Source organism: Empidonax traillii, unplaced genomic scaffold (genome assembly GCF_003031625.1).
Source record: "Empidonax traillii isolate 1590-97213 ecotype Southwest subspecies unplaced genomic scaffold, ASM303162v1 scaffold167:size2001844, whole genome shotgun sequence".
Classification (NCBI taxonomy): Eukaryota; Metazoa; Chordata; class Aves; order Passeriformes; family Tyrannidae; genus Empidonax; species Empidonax traillii.
In genome coordinates this window covers 1,622,759-1,645,880 of record NW_020955360.1, presented here as the reverse complement: position 1 = coordinate 1,645,880, position 23,122 = coordinate 1,622,759, and the positions used below count along the sequence as shown (strand labels likewise).

General features: G+C 37.1%; 1 protein-coding gene across 1 annotated transcript in view; it reads left to right on the top strand.

The window, feature by feature from the left end:
- Positions 1 to 736: 736 nt before the first annotated feature.
- The window catches only part of DLC1 (DLC1 Rho GTPase activating protein), a 261,319-nt gene continuing 238,933 nt past the window's right edge, over positions 737 to 23,122 (top strand). The window contains exon 1 of the mRNA XM_027885500.1: positions 737 to 754. The gene's annotated coding sequence lies outside the window, so the exon portion shown is untranslated. The remainder of the gene's footprint in view (positions 755 to 23,122) is intronic.

Genomic DNA, 23,122 nt, shown 5'->3' with positions numbered 1-23,122 from the left:
GTTTCAAGTGACCACACATACTCTCCAAGGTTTTTTTGCTCATACATCTTAATAATAATCACTGTAAATACCACTGCTCTTTGTTGGAGAGCTTACAGGAAGCTATTTTTGATGTTATTGGGTTAACATATTACAGAGCTTCTTCATTAGATCTGTGCTGCCACTCTACAGGGGAAATTAGAGAAAGCCACTGGGGTAGACGTGTATCTGCTTTTTATGCAGCTTATCATTTAGGATTAAGATACTCTTAAAATTTTAATTTTAGGAAAGGGTTGGCATGATTGACTTCTGACTGAGTGGTTAGAATTGCTACTAGACCCAGACATCCTATTTTGCCACACCCCTATAGACTAAATAGGTAATTTTTTCATACTTCCCTTTTGTGATTCTCCTTTTTGACATATATAAAATGTATATACATACACTTTCCCTGTAAAACATATTGCAGTTTTCAGCCTGTCAGAGCTGTAGCATAGAGGAAATATTTGAGACTGAATCACTGCATTAATATACATGTACTTACTCCCTGTGTTTTAAACTAATCATCCAAGAGCTTGTGACAGTAGCGTTGAGTCGCTTCCTTGTCTGAAGCAGCATTCTCTGAAAGGGAAGATTCGCCGGTGAATTCATTATTACACAGAAGTCCCACCCCCATGAAACTGCTGTAGACACATAACAGGATTACTGCTCAAGAGTTTACTAGGATGCAAGTAAAATTGCTCCAGTCAGTCAGCAGCAAGAATCTTTGACTAAGGTAGGAGAAAGCTTTCTTTTATGCACCTCATATAGGAATAATTTCTATTTATTTGCTGTAAATAAAATTCCTTTAGATATTACAGCATCAGCTCAATTTATACGGAAAAAAAGTTTGGTTTTTTTTAAGTCCTCTGAATCTAGCTCTGTAAAAATACCTTGTCAGGGTTAGTGCATTTCAATTCAGCCAGGCAGTAGATGTGAAGATTGCCTTACTGTTTGGAGAGGAAATATAGTTCAAATATTAAAATACAACTGGGGAGAGCTTTTGTACTTAAGAGATTAAATTCTTAATGATATTGAGAGTTATTATTTAGGATTTTTTTTTGTTGCTTAACATAATTTCCTTGTTTCTTATAGCTTCACAGCAGCAAGGAAATGACAATGTTAGTTTCAAAATATCAGTTGTTTCAAATTATATCATGGAAAAGGATATGTATTTTGTCTCCAAAACAGTATTTTGGTAATGGTAGTTCTCAATAGTTACAGAAAGGTTTTGGTATGAATCTTCTAACTTCATTAGCTAATGAATGTGTCAAATGTATTCATGTAATGCTAGGGAAAGAAATTACCTGGATCTAATAACCTAATAGCATAGAAGTGCTCTCAAACTTTAGAGCTGCCTAATCGATGTGGTGACAAATTAAATGATCTGTGGCCTTGAAGGTTAAGAGTTAATTGAATGAAGAGACAGTATTGACAGCATTTTTTTTTTTAACAGCTGCTCATATATTCCTAATGGAAAGCTTGGTTTTATTCTTCCTTAAAGTAATTGCACATTCATTCTTAATTGAAATTCCCCAGTTTTCCCAGCAAGATGCTTTTAGGCAGGGCAAAGATCTTCAACTTTTATGTTTTGGAGATTTAAGTGGTCAGTGTGATGTATAGAGCACCTACTTGTAACTATAAGTGACTAAAAATCATTTTAACCTGCACTGGAAATTTTCCTATGCTCTCAGTTTTTAAAAGCTTATGTAAGTGCTGGGAAATACCTCAATTTATGATGTAAGTTCTGTGTCAGATACTATTTGCTCTCCAAATTACTGTATGAAGAAATATAACATAGAATTTTGTTGAAGTAGATTTTTATTTTTCTGCATAGCCAGCTACATACAGCATAACTTACTTCACTGACTTCTAGATCAAGAACATTATTTAATGAGATCTAGACCTTTACGTGAGTCCTAGTCCAAGTTCTAGTAAGTTTCCGTACTAGGATTTAGATATCACAAATGTAATAACAATTAAGTGATTATCCAGGTCTCAAAAAAAAAAAAAAAATTAAGAAAGCCAGCTGCTTTTCCTGCACTTCCTACAACAGCTCCATCTTTGGGGAACACAGTGATCAGAATTAACTTTGTTTTTTCTGACTGTTAACTCTGCACACCCACTTTTAGTCAGTGAAAGCCCACATCTGTCAGTTGGTTCTGCCTCTGAGAACCCAATGTAGTTGAATATGCCCATGCTCATTGCAGGGGACTTGGACTAGACAATTTTTGGATGTATTTTCAAAAAAATTCTATGAATCTATATCTTCTCATTGCTCATCCTACCACAGCTATCCTGAATGTCTTGATTTTAAGACCACCTAACACTGGGAAAAAGAAGGAAGTGGATATTCAGAAAAAATACAGTTCAACTGCAGAAGCTAAATGGAGTAATTAACTCATGTTTAAATCAGGACACAGGGAAACATAAAACAGTGAGAGATAACAAGGAGCTGCCTATTGCCAGTGGTCCATCTACCTATTTATGTTATGACAAGCTGGATAGGAATTTGGCAAGAGGTAGCAGCATCACCCTGTCTTTTTCTGCAGGGGTGGTTGATGATGATGACTTAGATGATGTCGTGACAGGTATGAAGATGTGTCCAAACCCTGGGATACAATTTTAATATGGAGATATCAGAATGAATCTTTAAAGTTAGAGAGGGAAGGGGTGTCTCAGTGAAAGCCATGCACCACAAAAATTACAGGGACTCAACAGCTTGGCAGCCCTAGTTTCACTCTTTGGGCCTAGGACCTCTTCTGGATTGACCTAAGCACATATATGTTGGAGGTGAATGAATTTTAGACTAAAAATTTCATTCTACTATTGCAGGGTTTGGCTCTTATCTCCCAGGCTCTTGAGAAGGGACTTATTAAGTTTCAGCTGCTTGGTTTCAGGAAGGTACTGTGCAATGCAGCACTATGAACAGTGTTCTCCACTGGTACCCGGCACTAACAGAGCTGTCCTGAGCAAGAAGTTGTTTTGTTTCTTTTTTTATATGGAATTTGGACATATTCAACACTAATGAGACTGTCTGCTAGTCTTGTTCTATAATCATGCTTATAATTCATGTTTTTGTAGTTAGTAAACAACGAAGAGAAGAGACTCCTACATCGTTGTATAACCTGCATGTACAATCTCACTGAGTAGTGAGAAGTTCCATACCTTAGAAACTCATGAGGTACTCAAAATACAAACATATTGTGTAGGGAGAGAGGGAGGGAGAAATCATTTCACCCTTCTGTGCCTGACAAGAAAAAACCTGTGTTACTACTTCTGTTTATCCCAGAGTGAACTGTTATTCTGCCCCTACTACACAAGTTTTATATCAGGATAACTTTGTCAAAAGTGACTTCATGATGAAATTGCCTCTTGCATCTTTAACAGTAAGTAGAAATAATAAAAAAACAGAGGGCACTACAGAGTGCAGTTTGGAGGGGGAAATGGACAGAGGGGTTTCTGTGTGTGTGTGTGTATTTGTTTGTTTGGGGGATTTGCTTGGCTTTTGTTTGTTTTTTAATGTGTATTTTTGTTTTGTCTTTAAATGCATAGTCTAGGAAAAATGTTGTCAGAAGGTCAGAGAAAAATTAATATCAGAAATGTTGAAACACTGTTGGTAATATTATCTTCCCAAGTACCTCAACCACTTTTTTATCAGAGAAGCAGCTTTGAGCTCTTAAAATTTCTTCTTGCTAGGTTTCTCAAATAAGTCCATGCTGCCTGTGGTAAAATTGCCTCACAGGCAAGGCTTGCAGCATGATGGAGTGATACTTTTTTACCTCCACTTCTGTCTCTACTGAGGTCTGGTAAAAAGTGGGAAAAATACTTACAGGAATAGAGATTTTACTGATAATCTTGTGCAGAGCTTTGAGGACAAGTAGTCATCATAGATTATACTGACAGTATCTCCTTAATAAGTCCTCTATATCTGCTCATACCAAACTGGCTAGTAGCTGGTAGCTAATAAGGCTGTTAACTTACTGGGTCTGATCAGTGCACCTCAAAATTACATGGGGACTTCTCATGGTGATACTCAGCCCTATAAATGTTTATTGCAGACCACCAGAAAAAAAAAAAAAAAACACAACACCTTTGTTAGCTGCATATTCTGAGTTCAGTATTTATTTACAAAATTACTATATGACCCTTTCACAGGAGTGAATTGTAAAGAAATTAAGATGCATAGTACAAACAAACCTTTTTGGAGTATCTCCTTGCTCCACCTTGTTGTTTTCCATCTTATTTCTGTCCTTCTCTTGATTTATTTTTAGGGAAAAATAATGCATTTGCAAATGTTAGAGTCAAAATTACTTGTTAATGCAGTGATTGGTCTGGAAATCTCCAATCATTCAGTGTCTTATGCCCAAATAGATTTGCATAAGCTACATCTACTGTTGATCTCATTCCGGGTACTTTTTCTCATGCCTAGTTGTGTCCTAAGAATTTGAAAGAGGCAATCATTGAAATGTAATAGCTGTTCTTACAATGGAAACCAATCCATAACCCCAAGAGGCTAGTAGCTATTGTAAGAGAGGATGGGACAGTAGTATAGCATATAGCTAAAGAATATTTTGGGGAACCCTCTTTTGAAGCAGAAATTTGCACTAAAATAGAAATGAGATGATCCTGTGGTTGAATACTGAACAGAGAGCCATTACAGGGAAGGAGGCAGCAGCAGAAAAAAATAAATGGCACTTGACCAAATTTCCTCTGTCAGTAACTATTGTCTACGCAGCAGGCACCTTCCTCCATTCTACTATCTTTGTTCTGGCATAAGCTAACTTCATAGTCTTTGGTTTGAAGTCATGATAATGAAGTATTTGTGTTTTAAGTAAACTTCTTGTGTAATAAAACCATTTATATAGTACGAATGCACATATATGTATCGAGAGTGTGTATATGCTACTTGAGGTTTAACAATTACAACCAAAGAAAATTTGTTCTTTATTTGAGATGGAAATATTTAGTTTTCTATTATGTATGGATGTGTATAATCAAAAACCAAACGAATGAACAAGTTTACAAGATTTCAGTCTTGTTTTCTGTATAATAATAATCTGTAAACTAATGAGATACTTGCATCCCAAGGTTTACATATGGTTGTGTATTATACAGATGCATAAATCAGTGTGTCAGATGTAGAACAAATGGTGTGCCATTCAAAATACATGTAAAGATACAAACATATTTAGATTTATAGGTTTTTTCACGATGTAAACATGAGCCAAGCAAAGTATGAAGCTCTAAAATAAAACATTAAATTAATTTCTGTAATATATATGAAAATAAAAAGATATCTTTGAAATGCAATACTGTTTATATACTACCAGTAGTATGTGGCTTTGAAAAGACAGCTTGGCAATATACCAAATCTGTATTGATGCAAAAGGAGCAATGAAGTACATATTAATTATCTATGTAATAATTCATTTAATGTACTTGCAGTTTTACCATTTTATTTACTTAACTTATCCCTTCCCTGTAGTAAAGTTCTGTCAAAAGACTTCTAACAGTTTTAGCAGTTGGTTTTACAGAAGTCGTCTGGATAAGTTATTTAGGTGTTAATTCTATTTAGACTCCACTAATGCTACTGAAAGTTCTACAGCTTTATTTGATCTTATATTCACTTAATTGAGCACTCCATTGAATCAGCAAAAGTCACACAAGCATAATTATGTATCTTTCTAGAAACTTGTATAACGCAGAGTAATATTTTTTCAGACACCTCTCTGATACTCAGTTTGTACCTTGACTTTATACCAGTTAAGTATCACAGGTATCCTGCCTGACTGGAAGGGATGAAAGTAATTTTCTTGAGAGTTTCAGAGACCTTTTGGCATTCAGAAGAGTAGGAGAAGCCTAGATGTAGGTAACTGAATCTAGAACTCCTTTATACAGAGGTTTTCTGTAAATTAGCACACTTGCCAGCACAGCTGCTTTGTTCATAAATTTAGTCTGAGGTGGCTTTATGCCTCAAACTGACTTTCCTATTTTTATTTTGAGTTTTTAAAAGGGAAGCCTACACAAGTCAATGGAAACATGGTATACACACTCTCCATTCCCTCCGTAATAGCTGTTGACAACAGAACAGACTTGAATGCTGTAGAGAATATAGCTATGTATAAAAGTTGGTGGTCTGAAGGTATTCAATATGATGCTGTAATTTTCTGAATTTCATATTGACTTTCAGTTGTCAGTCATGTTATTTGAGTTCTATCAAATATACAATTAATAAATTCTAACTCTGATAGAACTGTAGCACAGTGGGGCTTACTCCTAGCAGTTCCCTCTGTTGACATGCCATTACTCATATTTTCCCTCAAAGTTTTCTACTGGCTCACCTTGGTTCTGGACTTTGAGCAGGCTGAGTAGGTGAGCCTTTGGACAGGTTGCTGCCAAAAGTGAAGAAGGTATTTCACACCTTTAATTAGCAAATGCTCTGGGTAGACTGTTAGCTCTTGCCGCTCCTATTTTCCCCCTCTCTCTCACTTGCTGTGTGGAATTGGACTGCTCTACCCAGGTTACCACTCACAGGCCAGAGAGACACACAAACTGTGGTAGGTATTTGTAAATTAGACTACTGAACAGCACAGATCATTGTAGTTCATTGGGCTGAGTAAGGCATATGACTATTTTTTTGTAAAAATAAATTCCTAAAACCCAAAAAATACACAGGTCATAAGCTGATTCCATGCTTTGTGAGTAGGAGAGCAGCTATATTATTCTTAAACTAGGTTATCTAGAGCATGTGCAGGCACTGATCAAGATACTGTATGGCAAAATAGTTGGGCAGAACTTCTATAGTTATTTTCTTCAGCTATCTTACTCTAACAATCTGAGTGGTCTTTGTCAAGGATGGGAGAAGGATTGTGAGAAGACTTATTTTAATTCTTGAAATAAATGAGGAAGAAGAAATAATATACCATTAAGGTACTAGATGCATCTCTTTTTTTGTATTGTGGTTTTTGTTGTTGTTCTGTTTGTTTGTTTGTTTTCTTTTTTCTTGATGTCAAGATGCAAGTCTATTCCTTTGACACAGAAGAGAAGCATTTTCCTCCTTTCTTATCCCAAGAGGCATCAAGTAAATCTCTGTCAGGTGATTCTAATGTTTGCAGAAAAGCAGCTCCTGTAAGAAGAATCCAATTAGCCTACTTATGTCACTTAGTACTCTGTGCCTTAGTGTTCTCTGACTTTAGATTAGTTTTGTGCTCTAATTCCTGCCATTAATATTCACCCGCCATAAGCTTGTTTTGCTATGCATTATTTATCAAGTGTAAAAAGTATTATAGCAAGTTTTAACTAGGTAATAGGCAAAAACTGTTGTCCAAAAAGTGTTTTTAACTTAAAGAGTGGAAGAAGAAATATGAAAAATGTTATTTAAAATGAGGCAAGTTTACAGATACTAGGGACATTCTACTTGCTTGCTTTTTATTTCCTGTCTGTATAGGCAGCTGTTTCTTTAAATTAAGAATTAAACTAAATTTCTAAACTCTTGATTGGGAAAGTTGGGGAAAAAAAACTCTAAGTATGTGAAAGAGAATCTTTCCTACCAGAAGGGTACTCAAGCTACAAACTGTAAAAGGGGGCCTTACTTCTATAGTCAGCTGGGCAGAAGGGGCTTTCATAGATGCTTCTATAAGTAGTGTTCACTGGGTAGAAAACTGGGTGGATCACCAGGCCCAGGGAGTGGCGGTGAATGGAGTTACATCCAGCTGGCAGTTGGTCACAAGTGGTGCTTCCCAAGGCTCAGTGTTGGTGCCAGTCTTGTTTAATATCTTTGCCAACAATCTGGACGAGGGGATCGAGTGCCCTCTTGGTCAGTTTGCAGATGACACCAAGTTGAGTGGGAGTGTCACTCTGCTGGAGGGCAGGAAGGCTCCCCTGAGGCATCTGGACAGTCTTCATTGATGGGCCAAAGCCAGTGGTAAGAGGTGCAACAAGGCCAAGAGCAGGGTCCTGAACTTGGGTCACAACAACCCCATGCGGCACTACAGGCTGAAGAAAGAGTGGCTGGAAAGCTGCTCAGTGGAAAAGGACCTGGAGGAGCTGGTTGATAGTCAACTGAACATGAGCCAGCAGTGTGCCCAGGTGACCAAGAAGGCCTACTGTGTCAGAAACAGAGTGAGCAGCAGGACCGGGTCAGTGATTATTCCCTTGTTCTCAGCACTGGTGAGGCTGCAGCTGTGTCTGGTTCTGGGCCCCTCACTTCAAGGAAAAACATTGAGGTGCTGGAGAGAGTCCAGAGAAGAGCAACAGAGCTGCTGAAGGGTCTGGAACACAAGTCCGATGATGAGTAGCTGAGGGAATGAGAGTCATTTACTCCAGAGAAAAGGAGGCTGAGGGGTGACCTTATCTCTCTGTACAATTTTCTGAAAGGAGGTTGTAGCGAAATCACTGTCACTCTCTTCTCCCAGGTAACAAGCAGTAGGACAAGAGGAAATGGCCTCAGGGTGTGCCAGAAGAGGTTTAGAATGCTTATTGGGAAAAATTTCTTTACAGAGAGGGTGTTCAAGCGTTGGAACAGGCTGTCCAAAGAAGTGGTGAGGTCACCATCCCTGAATATATTTCAAAGCCATGTAGATGAGGCACTTAGGGACATGATTTGGTGGTGGATTTGGCAGTGGTGGGCTGATGGGTAGACTCAAGTATTTTTTCCAACCTAAATGATTCTATGATGCTCTAACCCATGAATCTAAATCGCTAAAACAAATCTATTAGTTACTCAATGCTATTATTTACTAAAAAACATTCATAGTTTTGATAATATACATTAAATTATTTTCATAATGAAAAGAAATTTGAAACCTTTGATTTTTAAGAAGGATATTTGGATTTGGTAAAGGAACAGAGGTATGCAACACATTTTGAGGGAATACAAGGTTTTATAAGGGAATTGGTTGACGTTTTCTCCCTGGAGAGAATCCCTGGTGCATGTATAACAACCATGAGAAGAAGGAAATAGGCATGGTTTTTATTCTCCTATGAATATAATGCAACTCTGCTGTGGGAAGGGGGACAGCTGCCTTCTGTGAACACAGTGGAAGCCTGGAAACAGTCTAGTAAGGGACAGTTGAAGATAAACACAATGCTGTCTTTGTGAATGTGATTTATAAGTTACCTATTTGAATATTAAAATAAAAGTGAGCATGATTACCACTGGAGTTGTTGCATCAGGTATCCACAACGTATCAAGGTAAATGCAAGCTAGCTGTGTGAATATCTGAAAGCAGTTATTTAGATGAATAATTTGACTAAATATTTATTCATATTTACATGAGCAATATGAATGTAGATATGAATATATATATGCAAGTAGAGACACAAAAATATGTAACCTGCACGTATTAATTATCTAGAGAAAGGAATATTTAAACATTTGGGAAAGGCATTCATTCAGGAGGAACTGCCAAAGGTGCATTTAAGGTTTATCTGGTGATTGTATAGTTGTCTTTCTTGTAAAATAGTATAATAATTAGAGCAGTGAAGTGAAAAATTGGATATTTGTGTTATGTTCCATTCTTTGTATCATTTCAGGCAGAAGAATATTAAATATTTACTACAGTTACAGATTTTCTTACCCCTCAGTACTTACATTTTTTCATAAGGTACATGGCTGATCATTCTGTTGATCAGGGACACTACTGAAGATTTAACCTCAACCCATATAAACTAAAAGTTCAAATTTCTATCACAAAGGAAGGAGTCTGAGCTGAAGGTACTATGGGAAGATGGACCCACAGTAGCTCTCCTTTTAATATATTTGTTTTGACTGGAAAAAAAATTGTAATTCAAAATATCTGACATTTGGGATTTGAGGAAAAATATGTAATCTGGAGAAAGTGAATAAAGTTTTCTGTCATTAGTTAAACTCTAAACGCATATAGGAATATCTTAGAGCTGATGTAATGCATGAGTTGAGGGAAATTATAAATTGCTGGAAGATATTGTCACAGACTTACCCACACTTGTGGTTTAGAAATATATCTAATGTTGACTTTGTAAAGCCCATTGGTTTTTATGAGTCACTTGTAAGGCACTTCATGTTCACATGACAGTGAATTTGGTTTTTATTGGTTTCTCTCTTTTCTTTAGCAAGTAAGTTATTTATTATGAATTATGTAGTATGTAGCCCCAAAACATCAGTTTGAAATTATAAAATTAGAAAGGTTGATTTTCTGTGTATTTGATAGTAAATACCCTGCAAATGAAGCAATGCTGATATACAGTCACACTATTAAACCAGTTAAGGAATTAAAAGGTTTGTGTTACTTCATCTCTGAAGATGCAAGTATGTTTTGTGCAAAAAGGTTCTTTATTTCTACCATGAAACATCTTCTTTAAAGGCTCTTTATTTCTACCATGAAACATCTTCTTTATAGGCTCTTTATTTCTACCATGAAACATCTTCTTTATAGGCGTGTTTATGCTTCAGCTGATCAAAATCCAAAGCTTTTAAAGATTTAGGTATGTAATCATGGAGCACAAATGAAAGCAAACCAGTGATGCCTGGTAATTGAAGACTTTATGCTTCCCCTGTGACCTACAATGCACCCTGTGAATCATTCACTTTCTAAGCATTAACCTAAGATTTTTTTTTTATAATAAAATATATCCTCTTATTATCTTTTTGTTTATTTTAAACTAAAACAGCAAAAATGCACTTTGTTTTCTCTGCAACCCTGCCGTAACTAATGTTAATACTAGAACTAAACTGGGAGGAAGGTCTCTGTACATTGACTGAATCTATTTTATTTTTGAGGAATCTCTATAATTCTTGTCATAACCCCCAAACCTATCCCAGTAGGTGACTCTAATACATATGGAGGGACTAAATTCTGCTTTTTTTTGTCAACTCCATAAGACTTATACAGCAGGATGTTTCTGTCTCTGTTCATAACTGTCAGCATTAAAATTCTGAAATTCTAAACTTGTTTTCTTCATGGGACATCTAGGTAACCCTGCAGCCCCAGTGATGTGGAGGCCTTGTCTAGTTCAGCACTAGGGAGAATCCTTTGCTTTTCAGAGGATTATATCCTCATGTGCAAGGTTCAATGCTGTTCTGGATGCATAAGGGTTAAGCAGCACAGGGAGATGATAAGTGTTGGTTTCAATGCTGTTTACAATTAGGTTCAATGAAGAACTGTATATAAAAGCAGCAGTCAAGGGCAATGGGGAGCTGCTTTAGAAGAAAGAACAGATGCTGAGGATAGATTTATGCTCCAGGTGATTGGTATAATAAGCTTGAGGAAATAGCAAAGGAGACAGCAAAACATTTTAAACAATACTCTGTGCATAATTTTGCTGTGCTTTTTGTGCGTGGGCTGCATTATTCTGTGGAACATCTGACGTGCTGCAGTTATGAATGTACCTGCACCTGTCCTGGGAGAGCAGCTGTGGCTGAACCAGGACACTTAAGTGTTAGCACATGTTATACACTGAAATAAGGAATGCATTTCTTACCCTATTAGTGCTTTTCTATTTGAATGGAACTTAAGACTCCAACTTGAAAATCCAAGGAAATATTTTTTGAAGATGTTTTGCATCTTCTGTTAATAATTTATCTCCTCCTAAGTTCCCCTAAAAAGTATGGAACACATCATACCAGAAGTATTTTAAATTTATTTCCCAAGCTGACAAGAACTATTTGTTGAGGGCCTACTTCTCCCTGCCTTTGATTATGAGGATTTCTATCCTCTGTTCCTGGTGTGCTGAAAGGTATTCCTACCACCTACCTCTGCTATGCTAAAAGTCATCCAATAGAGCAGGACTGGACAGTGGGGTGTGATCTAGCTGGCAATGTGCTAAAGGCTATGCATTAGACATTGTCTACCCAGTTATGTCTTTTTACTGTGTATTTACAATTACATCCTCATAACATGTCCTCCATGTTAGGTATTCCGTATCTTCTGAGCAATCTGATGCTTCTTTGTCCTGTTGCAGGACTAGGGCTCTGGTATAGCTGCACTTTTGGATACAGAAAAAAAAGTTGTCAGACCTGACTGCAACCTACAGCCTCTGCAGTCACGCTGAAACTTCCATGGTTCCTCTCTTACCATCCCATTAACCATCTCTTCTGTGAAAGCCCTCATACCATTTTCAGTGGGATAAAGAAATAATTTTAACTTGGTGACTGTAAATACTGCTTACTACTCTCTGGCATTGGGTCTGTGAACTAAAGCCCTGGGAATTTCACATCAGTTTTGTCATTATTGTGCGCAATTAATCTACCATTGGAGAAGAAACTGATAATATAGACCACTTGCTCTGGGAGGACTTTTTTTTCATGGACTTTTTTTTTCATGCTTTAGAGTCCTTTTTTCTGAGCCCATTAGACAAACAGATGGGTAGAAAGTCGCCGTACCACACTGCTGAGGTAACCAGCAGCAAAAATTCAGGATAAGAAAATGTCCTCTCGTAAAGATCTGCACAGAGCTCACCTCAGAATTGCGGAGCAGCATGAAACCTTCCGAAGCATTTCAGAAGCACATATCTCTCAGTGTATGAAGGGCCACTCAATTTCATGGCACAATGTCAAAACTTTTACTGCAGACACTGCTTGACGCAGTAGATATGTGACTCAATTTTAAGATAGTAGTTCCATCACATTCCTCATCAGTTTCTCAATCCAGTTTTAGTAACCTGGGCTACTTTTAACCAAGGAAAAAACAATATGTTAATGAATAGTATTGTGAGTCCTCCTTGTTTGGGATAGCAGCAGGCAACAAAACTAAAGAAAAATAAGGAATTTACTCATTACTTCCCATCAGCAGGCAGATGTTTAGCCACTTCCTGTAAAGCAGGGCTTCTTTGGAAGACACATGCCATAACCATGAATGTCCTCACTTCTTCCTTCTTTCCTTTTTTGATTTCTGAGCATGATGTCATATAGTGTGGAATATCCCTTTGACCACTATAAGTCAGCTGTCCTCTCCCACTTCTTGTAAACCCCCAGCCCTGCTCGCTGGGGGAGGTAGAGTGGGGAGGGAATAAAACACCAGTGCTGTGCAAGCACTGTTCAGCCACTGCCAAAATAATGGTATGTTATCCACGCAGTTTGTGGGGGGTGTCCCACTCTGGGAATACATGAAGGTGTGGTAACATGAAGTAATACTGTTGATACAGCTTGGTGTCATCATCAAACTTGCTGAGGATGCACTCAGTCCCACTGTCCATGAGTGAGGAACTGAGCTTTTTAATTGCCTTAAAACATTGTTACTGGAATGAGCTGTGCAAGCCTCCTGCCAGGGGATTGAAGATACCGCTGAGGGGAGGAGGCTGTAGCCCCCAGATTGCTAGAATATGTGGAGGCCCTAGAGGCGAAGTCTTGGGTGTGTGATACTTCTTTAGGTGTGTGATGCCTGTCTGAAGGAAACCAGTGGAACTCTCTGGATGTATAACATTTATCTCCTGTGTGCCAGGCCATGTCAAAGGAGGCCCCTGTGTGCACATACCCACCAGGACCCCATACACACACATCTGGGGGAGGCACCAGGAAGATGTCTGAGGATACATAAACCCATCAAACTTTGTTTCACAGACTTCTCTCCCCCAGCACTCCCTGACGGACCAAGACACCAATGACAACAACCACCAGGTTTGCCAAAGACCTTTTAGTGACTATAAAACTTTAATCTTTCTTTCTTTCTTTCTTTCTTTCTTTCTTTCTTTCTTTCTTTCTTTCTTTCTTTCTTTCTTTCTTTCTTTCTTTCTTTCTTTCTTTTTCTTTCTTTCTTTCTTTCTTTCTTTCTTTCTTTCTTTCTTTCTTTCTTTCTTTCTTTCTTTCTTTCTTTCTTTCTTTCTTTCTTTCTTCCTTTCTTCCTTTCTTCCTTTCTTCCTTTCTTCCTTTCTTCCTTTCTTCCTTTCTTCCTTTCTTCCTTCCTTTCTTCCTTTCTTTCTTCCTTTCTTTCTTCCTTTCTTTCTTCCTTTCTTCCTTTCTTTTTTTCCTTTCTTTCTTTCCTTCTTTCTTTTCTTACTTCCTCTCTCTTTCTCTCTATTTCTCTCTTTGTCTGTTTTCCCTTACACCCTTCATTGGGTGCTCTTTCTCTTTTTTCTCATTTACACATTTTCTTGGGTTGTGTACTTTGCTATATTACAACCAAAATGCCTAAACACCTGTTTTCCTTTGCAGTACCTTTATGCTTTATACACTTATATATATACTTATATATATATATATATAAATATAACACTGATCATCTAGTATTAATTTACTTTAATGCACTCCAAGGAATTTATTAATAAAACAAGAGTTACTCCTGCCTGGCAGGGGTAACACCATGTCACAGACAAAGATGTTAAACAGTGACAGTCCCAACATTGACCCCTGAGGAACCACACTCATCACCACTCCCCACTTGGCCATTGTGCCATTGACCAGAATTCTAAGTGCAACTATCCAGCCAATTCCCTACCCACTGAGTGGTCCATCCATCAAATCCATGTCTCTCCAGTTTAGATACAAGGATGTCATGCAGGACAATGTAAAATGCTTTGCACAAGTACGAGTGCTTTTCAGTTGCTCTTCCCTCATCCACTAAAGCTGTATCCCCATCACAGAAGGTCACAAAAGTTGTCAGGCACAGTTAGTCCTTAGTGAAGCCATGTTCACTATCACCCATCACATCCTTATTTTCCATGTGCCTTAGCCCAGTTTCCAGAAAGATCTGATCCTTGACATTTCCAGGCATAGTGGTGAGACTGACTGACTTGTAGCTCTATACTTGCTGAGAATATCTAACCGCTGAAATGTTGCAATTAAAACATGCAGAGAAAATACTATTTAGACAGATTCTATGACATGCCTTTCATGTATTACCAAGAATTAATCCACAACCCCACTTTATAGAATTGGTTTGTGCTCTGCTTTAAGAGGATATTGTTGTTTCAACTTTGAGTAGATAAAGCAAAAAGATACAAGTGGTCTTCTTGGTGATAAAGACAAAAGGTTGGGTAGGGTTGGGTAGGATGTACCATGTGGTACTAAACTTTGAAGCTTAAGAAAGTTTAAGAAAGTAAGAGAGAAGCAGAGAGTTGCTGTAGAAGGAATGACAGGAAAGCAGGTAAGAACAGATAAGAGCACTTTTTGAAGCTATTGCTTAGTTTCAGGCAAAGAACTTCCCAGAGTGCCAAAGGAGAACATTATTCTGTATAAATCCTACAATATAGCTGCTCTTTTTACCACTTTTACCCTGTGGAATCTGCTGTGGTAATTTTCAGAGTACAATCTGGAAAAATAAATTAAAGGTATTAACTTAGCATTAGACCAGTTACTTATAATAAAGTCTATTATATCAAAACATAAATAGCTACAAGCTGACACATCTGGGGAAGTGGGTAGTTGTGTCCACTTTGGTCTCTATGGTACAGCTTCTCGCATAGCAAGGAAGTCTTGGCTCTGAGACAATACTTCTTTTTCTGAGTTAGCAGAAGCTTCATCTTTTCTTCCTTTGCCTAAATTGGTCATATTTGCCCAAACATCAACCTGCAGTGTGTCTCATAGCAAAAGCTTCTTAAGATGAGTGGATTGTGTGAATCTTTTTATGGCTAGATTCTCATTTGTGTTCAAATCAATGATGTTTTGATTTGGCAATAAATTATGTCCTGGTTATGACCCCATTCTTTTAGCAGCTCTCTCAGATCTATTCTGGTTGTTCTGTTTCATTTCAGGAGCTTACTGAATCTGAATGTTCTTAGACTTTATGGAAATTTATCTGCGGTTAAAGTTACAAACTCCAGTGACAGAGTAATCCAAAATCTAATACTTGCTTTTTGAGCAGGTACCCCTCATAGTTTAGTCTTGGATGCAGACTAAAGAGTCCAGTGTAGGCTGTAAAGAGTCCAATTATGACTCCCAAAGAGCTGAGACTACTCTGGACCATGGCTTAATCCACTCTATAGGGAGTAAGAAGTACTGCATGACCCTGGAGGACATACAGACATCAGAACCTACCAAAATGAAATATGTTTACACTGGTTTTCCTGGGGGATGTAGTGGCAGAGCTGCACAGTACACATGGAGAATCAGTTTAAATTTTCTGCTGATCTCAAGATAACTCAGCTTCAAGCGCCAACTGCACCACTACAACACAGTTGAGTGGGGCACGTCTTACAGGTGGGCTGAACCATCTTCAGGATCGTTCTTTAATATTCGTTGTTTTGAGGTTTTAAAACTATATATTGCAGATGCCTCCCCTGTATTCTATCTTTCTTGGGTTCTTTATCCTCCTTAACAAATTATGATGCCTTATGAAACATAGAATCATAGAATGGTTTGGGTTGGAAGGAACCTTAAATATCATCTAATTCCAAAGCTCTCTCCATAGACAGGGATACCTGATTACTCAATGCCCATCTCAACTTGGCCTTGAACACTGACAGGGATGGGGCATCCACAACTTCTCTGGGCAACCTGTTCCAATGCCTCACCACCCCCACAGGTAACATCTTCTCTCATCTTGCTTACCTGTTTGACTGTACTGCATCTCTTTGTACTTGTAGTCAGCAGAAAGGATAGATTCCCACATGTAACACAATTAAAGTTTTAAAAATTACTTTGCAAGAGAATGAAACTGAAGGTTATTTTACCCCACAGTTTGATGGAAATAAAGATTTATTGTTTTTCCATTCACCTAAATGCCCTCTTATTGAGGTTGCACTACAATTAAATCGATTGTCCCCTTACAGTATTGTTTCTTAAGTTTTTGTTGCTAATATTTTTAGAACTCTACATTATTCATATATTTTTCAGATAGCAAAGATACTTGCTTATCTACATCCTTCTCCTACATTTCCAGTCTCCTTTGCAAGTTTTACCTTTTGTTCTCTGAATTGCCTTCAGCTTGCTAACAATCTTGTGACAACAGTGCACCAAAGTAGTTCCTCACTCCACTATTTCGGCTGTATAACTTTGAGAGGAAGAGGTATCAAAAGTAAGCTATGTGTGAACATGCTTAAAATCCAGTGGGGTGGGGTGTTTTTTAGTGGTTTTCTCTTTTTTCCCTACCGACCACATGGGACTCTGACTGGTCAGTCTGAAGTCTGTTTAAAGCAGTTAGAAAGTGCCTGTATCTTAGTCATACTGACTGGCCACCCTCAAATCCTGAAAAAAATTCTTTAAACTTCATCCACTGTTTTTATTGTCTTGAGTCCAACAAATGGAATGATCTGGATATTAGTCACAGATGTATGTGCTACTTCATACTGAGTGTGGGCATTGCTTAGATGTTGCATGTACACAAACCTTTTTGACTTCATAGTCTAGAGGAGGGAGAGAAGACACACAGATACACATGTACATATAAAAGTTCGCTTGTGAGTGAGCTCATCATCCAGTATTTTTTGATGATGGGCTTTGGAATGATTTAGTGAGGCAGTTATATTTAGGTATATTTAACTTTTTGTGGGCATGCAGACAAATATTTGCTATAGCTCTATTTCACCTTTCACATACTATAGTATATTAAACCACAAAACCACACTGGCATGGTTAAAGGGTGGATATTTAACATCATGCTCTTCTTGGAATAAATGTGTTTGAGGAGGGATGGGATGGGGGGTGGTTCTGTGTGTGATTTTTTGTTTTGTATGTTTTGGGTTTTTTCCTTACGACTGTGCATGTCTAGTAGCAACTACCTTTCAGTGTTGAATCTTATCACTTGTCACACTGCAAGTCAGGTGTTCAATCACAGTGGACAAATTTACAAAATGGCATGTTAATTTTGTAGTGGCTTTCAAGATGGCAATACATCAAGACATTTTCTCATGCAACATAGAAACTTAATCCAAAAATGTTAAAAGACACCATTCTGTGTCTATTTGCAAAAATATTTTATGTGAATATTGTCCGTATTGAATTTTTATGAACAGTCTTAAAAAAAAAAAAAGGCAGAATTCAGTACCAGTAACCTACACTACAACTACTCAGTTAATATTAATTGGTACCAATTTTAATCTGTATATGGAGTTGGCCCAGAGGTTGCTTCATTGAGGAAACAATCATGGAACAAAGTAATTTGTGTCTTTGGCTCCTGTTTCTTAAGTGTCATTGTTTAATAGAAATATCCAAGAGAGAAGAGAGACCTTATTAGCCAGCAGTTTTTTTCTGAAAAAACTCTTGCTTTAATCTCTGGAACAAACACTGCTTGCAACAGTTCACTCAATTTTACTTTTACATCATTTACAACTTTCATTCTTGTGACAGCTTCTTATGTTATTTCTGCTTCTGTCTTCTGGCATGCTCACTCTCATCAAATAATTTCCGTGTCAGATTCTCATATTCCTCAAAATACAGCAGTATCTATTGATACTGTCCAAGTGTTCTCCTAGAATTAGAGTCAAAGACTCCTGCTGCCACAGATCTTATCAAAACTTATTTTCTTTGCCAGGAAACTTATCAAACAAAAACTCAAACTCAGGAGACAGAGATAGAGAAATTTATTGTGTACATTGTGCCCATTTGCTATATATATTGTTTTTGTGTAATAAAATACCTGGCTCTTATAAAGACACATAAATCTGAAATTAATTTGACTGTGCATGTCCTTTTATAGTTCCAGTAATAACTACTTTAAATCTCTGAGTGGCACAGAAACACAGTGCCCAATGACATTTTCAATTAAATAATGAAAATACATGAAACTTCCGTAGTATATCTTCAATGTTGTAAAAGTTAATAATAGGGGAAAGTTTCCTTTGAAATTACTTTATTAAAACTGAATCATTGCTAATAACACAGGAGGCTACAGGCTTGGTGTACTTACCTCTCTAAAAGCTCCAGTAATACAACCAGCTATGAAGGCAGACATGGCACTGAATGTGGTGCTATCACAGAACTCTCTAGATCTTGTTTATCTTTCAAACTGCCAGTAGTACCTTACTCTCTAAACTAAATTGTATTCCTAACCTTGTACTCTGAACAAATGTCTTAGAAGTACATTTAATAGATGACACATCTGAACTGTGTTAAAGTGCATATGCATTGTTGTTTTGTATTCTTTTGACTAAATACCTTTTAAAATTTTTGTAGTTTCAGTCATACTGAATATTACCCAGTCATAGCAACTTTGCTGCATAATGTGCTGAACTGACAAAAGATAAACAGAAAAATGCATAACCTCACTGCCAATCTATGATTTATATCACTGAATCACTCTAAATTAGAGCATCTTTAGCCATGAGCAAGAGATCTTCTAAGAAGGATACTTATGAATCAAGAGTGCAAAGGACTTACTTTCTTTTCCCAATATTAGCTGGTAGTCGGTGCTATGTGTTAGTGTGTGGTATGTATGCTTCTGTTTAGAGACCTCATGATCATCTTTACAGCTCCTACTTATGTATATTTTTGTACCTTAACAGTAATTTCTTCAGTAAAACTAAGCTATCTGTACTACACCAAACTAGCCCTTGAATTGTATAATGATTCATAGCATGGGAATCTAAATTTTTTATTGGGTATAATCTGACACAGTTCAACATACTCTGTGGGCATATCTGGGGTTTGTTGGGTGTTTACAGTGCCCAGTCTTCAGAATGTATGAATATTGCACACTGGGTACCAATATGCATTTTGGAACTTGGAATAAATCAGTAATTCAACAGCATGGCTTTTTTGGGTTTGTAGAAAGTTACGGTGAGGTGAAGCAAGTCTAGTATCTGTTGTTGCTAATTACAATTTGACATGTTTAGACTTTGTTTCCCCTCTCTTCTCCCACCTAAGTTTGAGGTATAAAATAAATGGTAGAAAATAGTGACTAGAAGAAACTATAATTTCAGGCTTATCAGGTGATTGATCCCATGCCCTATGCTCTACAGTGTATTTCATAAATATTTTGAGAGCCTGCAAAAAGCAAAACTACCCCTTCATTTTTAATTAATCCTGAAGATTAGAGAAGCTTCCTTACTGTTCCCATAGTGTTCTCTTGTTCTGTTTAATCTTTACACTAACTCAGCTTCTGGCTTTTAGTCAAGCTGCAAAAGTCAAGTCACTGATGGAGAATGAAGATCTTCTAAATTCATATGGCCTAGGTATGCAGGTTGGACAGCAAGTAGATAGTCTACATCAGCTCTTTTACCAATCTGCCATGACCTTTCTGATAGGTAGGAGAGTTCAAGGATTTCTGTGAACTTGATAAAGGAAGCAAATTGTGAAATATTTAACTAATAAACTAACTATGTGAAGAAGCAAAAACTAAAACTTCTGAATTGTGAATGGGGTACCTGTAACCTATCAAAAAGTTAAAAAAGAGAGAGATTAAGGTGGGAAAGAAAACTTCTGAAATTGAAGGTCTCCCCACAGAAGCCGACATATTTCAAAAGATAGTATTGGGAGTTCATTTAGTTTATTATATCTGTCAGGATTAATCTCCAAATCTTCCAGAAGTTTCCCTTTATGAATAGGCTTTATATGTGCTGATTCCACTTTGAAATATATTGGAATGGGAAGATTTTACTGCAATGTGAGTAAAATCTCATGAACTGAGAAACTGGGTTTAAACACTGAGCTTGTAACTAATCAGTTGTTCTCAAGATTTTTCATCCTGCAGACCAGCTCATTTTTCTAGTTCTCTCAGACCTCGTGTGATATATGATTGCTTCCATCTGTTTATGAGGTCAAATTTCTGAACCATAAGTGTGGAAGGACAACTTCAGTTATGCATGCTGCTAGCTGAATAGGTCTGCTTAACAGAGAAAAATGTTTTGGTAACTTTTATTTTCTCAAGTCATAGTCACTGTAAATCATTGCATTAATTTTTAACTGTGACATAAAAAAATTCAGTATAAAGCTACATTCCTCTTTCTAAGTTTTAAAAATATCTGCCATATCCTCAGAAATGACAATAGAATTACACCTATCTGAGCATAGTCACCCAGGCATCAGAGCCCTTGATGACAGCTGCTAAGCTGACTCCTAGGAGGGTTTCTCTCTTACTGAGGAATGTAGCTTAAAGTCCTAAGATTCGCAAATGTTACGATTTGTATTATTCAGGATGCTTACTTCTCAAAAAAAGTGTGAAAGATTTGTCCATTTTCTCTGGCTCAGCCTAAAAGCATAAACACCCCTCCCCCCATTTATTACAATGATTTAAGGAGATGAGCTTTTAATTACAAAATCGGAGTCGGCAACAAAAATAAATGTAAAACATTAAATAATTTGTATTCAAACATTAAATAGTTTGTATTTAACTATAAGGCTGTCACTGAGCTGCTGGAATATTTCAAATGGTACAGTTCTACTTTGGTTGGAGTAGACCTTATTTTAGATCACTGTACTTCCTTTTCAGAAGGAACTTGTTGTCCTATGCCATTCTTAAGTACTTTTTCTAATTTCTCTCCACTAGGAAATCTGTTTCAGTAACAGAACTCCATGTCAGACTTGGCTATAATGACTTGCAGATCTTCCCTTCAATCCTTGGGAATTAGGATTTTTTCCCTTATTCCTCGAAGTTCAGCTAGGAAGCATGGGAACACAGAAAGTAAACCCAAAAAGGTAGTAATGACTAAAGTGAACAGATCTTTATCTTAACCTTTTCAGTTTGATAAAAATTCATAGTTTACTGAAACTGTTTCTATCACAAGAGGCACTGTGTACCAGGATCACATTCTGTCCAAAAGGTGAAGTTTTGTCAGAGGGCTAGTAATAACTGGATGTTCTTTCTAACTGCAAGACAGGAAAAAGATTTTAAAAATCACTTTACAAATTATACTTAGTGGACTTTGTGGGTTACCTAGATATGGAGAACAGCATAGTTCGGTGTTTCCACTTGTGCTCTGCTTTGAATACCCATTAAATTAATGTAATAACTTTGTGCTAGCCCTGTTAAGTTCTTTAGTTTACCTTCTAGGTAATTATGGCAGACAGTACTGAATCATTACTTCCTATCTTGAATGGTAAGGAAGGAAAAGAAATAGCATGTGTCCTTAACACACAAAGTTACTAGGATTTGTCATAATACCTTAATTAAAATTAACTGATACATAATAAAAAGTGTGAGTTCAATGAAAATAGGATGTCCATAAGCCTAGCCAAGACAATTCAATGACTGATCTTGGTTAGACAGAGAGAAGTTCATGTCTAGTATACAAACATGTCCTTTTCCAATGTAAAATTTGATATATTAAAGACAACAGCAACTAAAAAAAAAGGCATTGTGGAAACCAGTGGATATAAAAGTGCTTGATATACCTTATCTTGATATATATATATTTGTATGTCTTTGTGACTAAACATATGAATAGAGGAAAAAACTTGAAATAAAAGCTTCATGCAAAAGAGTACAATACATGTCCTTGCCATATCTATTGCTCTGAGCAAGTAGAAGTTTGTTTGAAAAATTTCTGTGATGTCTGGAAAACATTTCAGGTGCCTGCCTCCCTCCCAGAAAAGCTGGTTTTAATCTCTCCTTTACCTAGTCTGCAAACTAATCTTATGAATATAGTATGGTGTAAAGGACATGGCAACTGAGCTGCTATCAAATATAGGTAATCTTACATTTTCTTCTTTAACTACTCAGCTGAAAAAAAGCTGTTATCTAAAATTCTTCTTTAGTGTAACTTTGAGCTCTTGGTAATATATATCTAATTTATCATGTGTTACCTTTAAAACTCAGTTTGCAGTGGGAAGCAAAGCAAAACAGGTCCCTGTCTTTACTCTGAATATGTTATCTGCTGAATCTTCAGTTCTGATTCAAACCAGTGTTAGGTGAGTACAGCTGCTGGAGTCCACAGATCTTAACACAGCATATGCTCATTTTTTCCCTTGCATTTATTTTTATCAATATCTGTCTTTTTAAAAATATATAGCTTGTATCTTCTTCCCTGGTATGTTACTACTCTCTGATCCAGCTCAAATATTTGCTGTATATAGTTCCTCACTCTTTGTCAGGCATCTTTTCATTATTGTCTTCTCTCAAGTCACTTGAAAAAATTCCCTTTTTTCATTTTTTTCCCCACTTTCATACCACGATGCAGTTTCCTTGTTCCTTTAAATGTTTATAGAAATCTAATTAATAATGGCCAGTCTCTTCGCGAACGAAGAACCGGGGAAGGTCTTTCCACCTTCCAGCCTGCGCATTGGATTTTTTTAGGTGAGACACAGTGTGCGCGG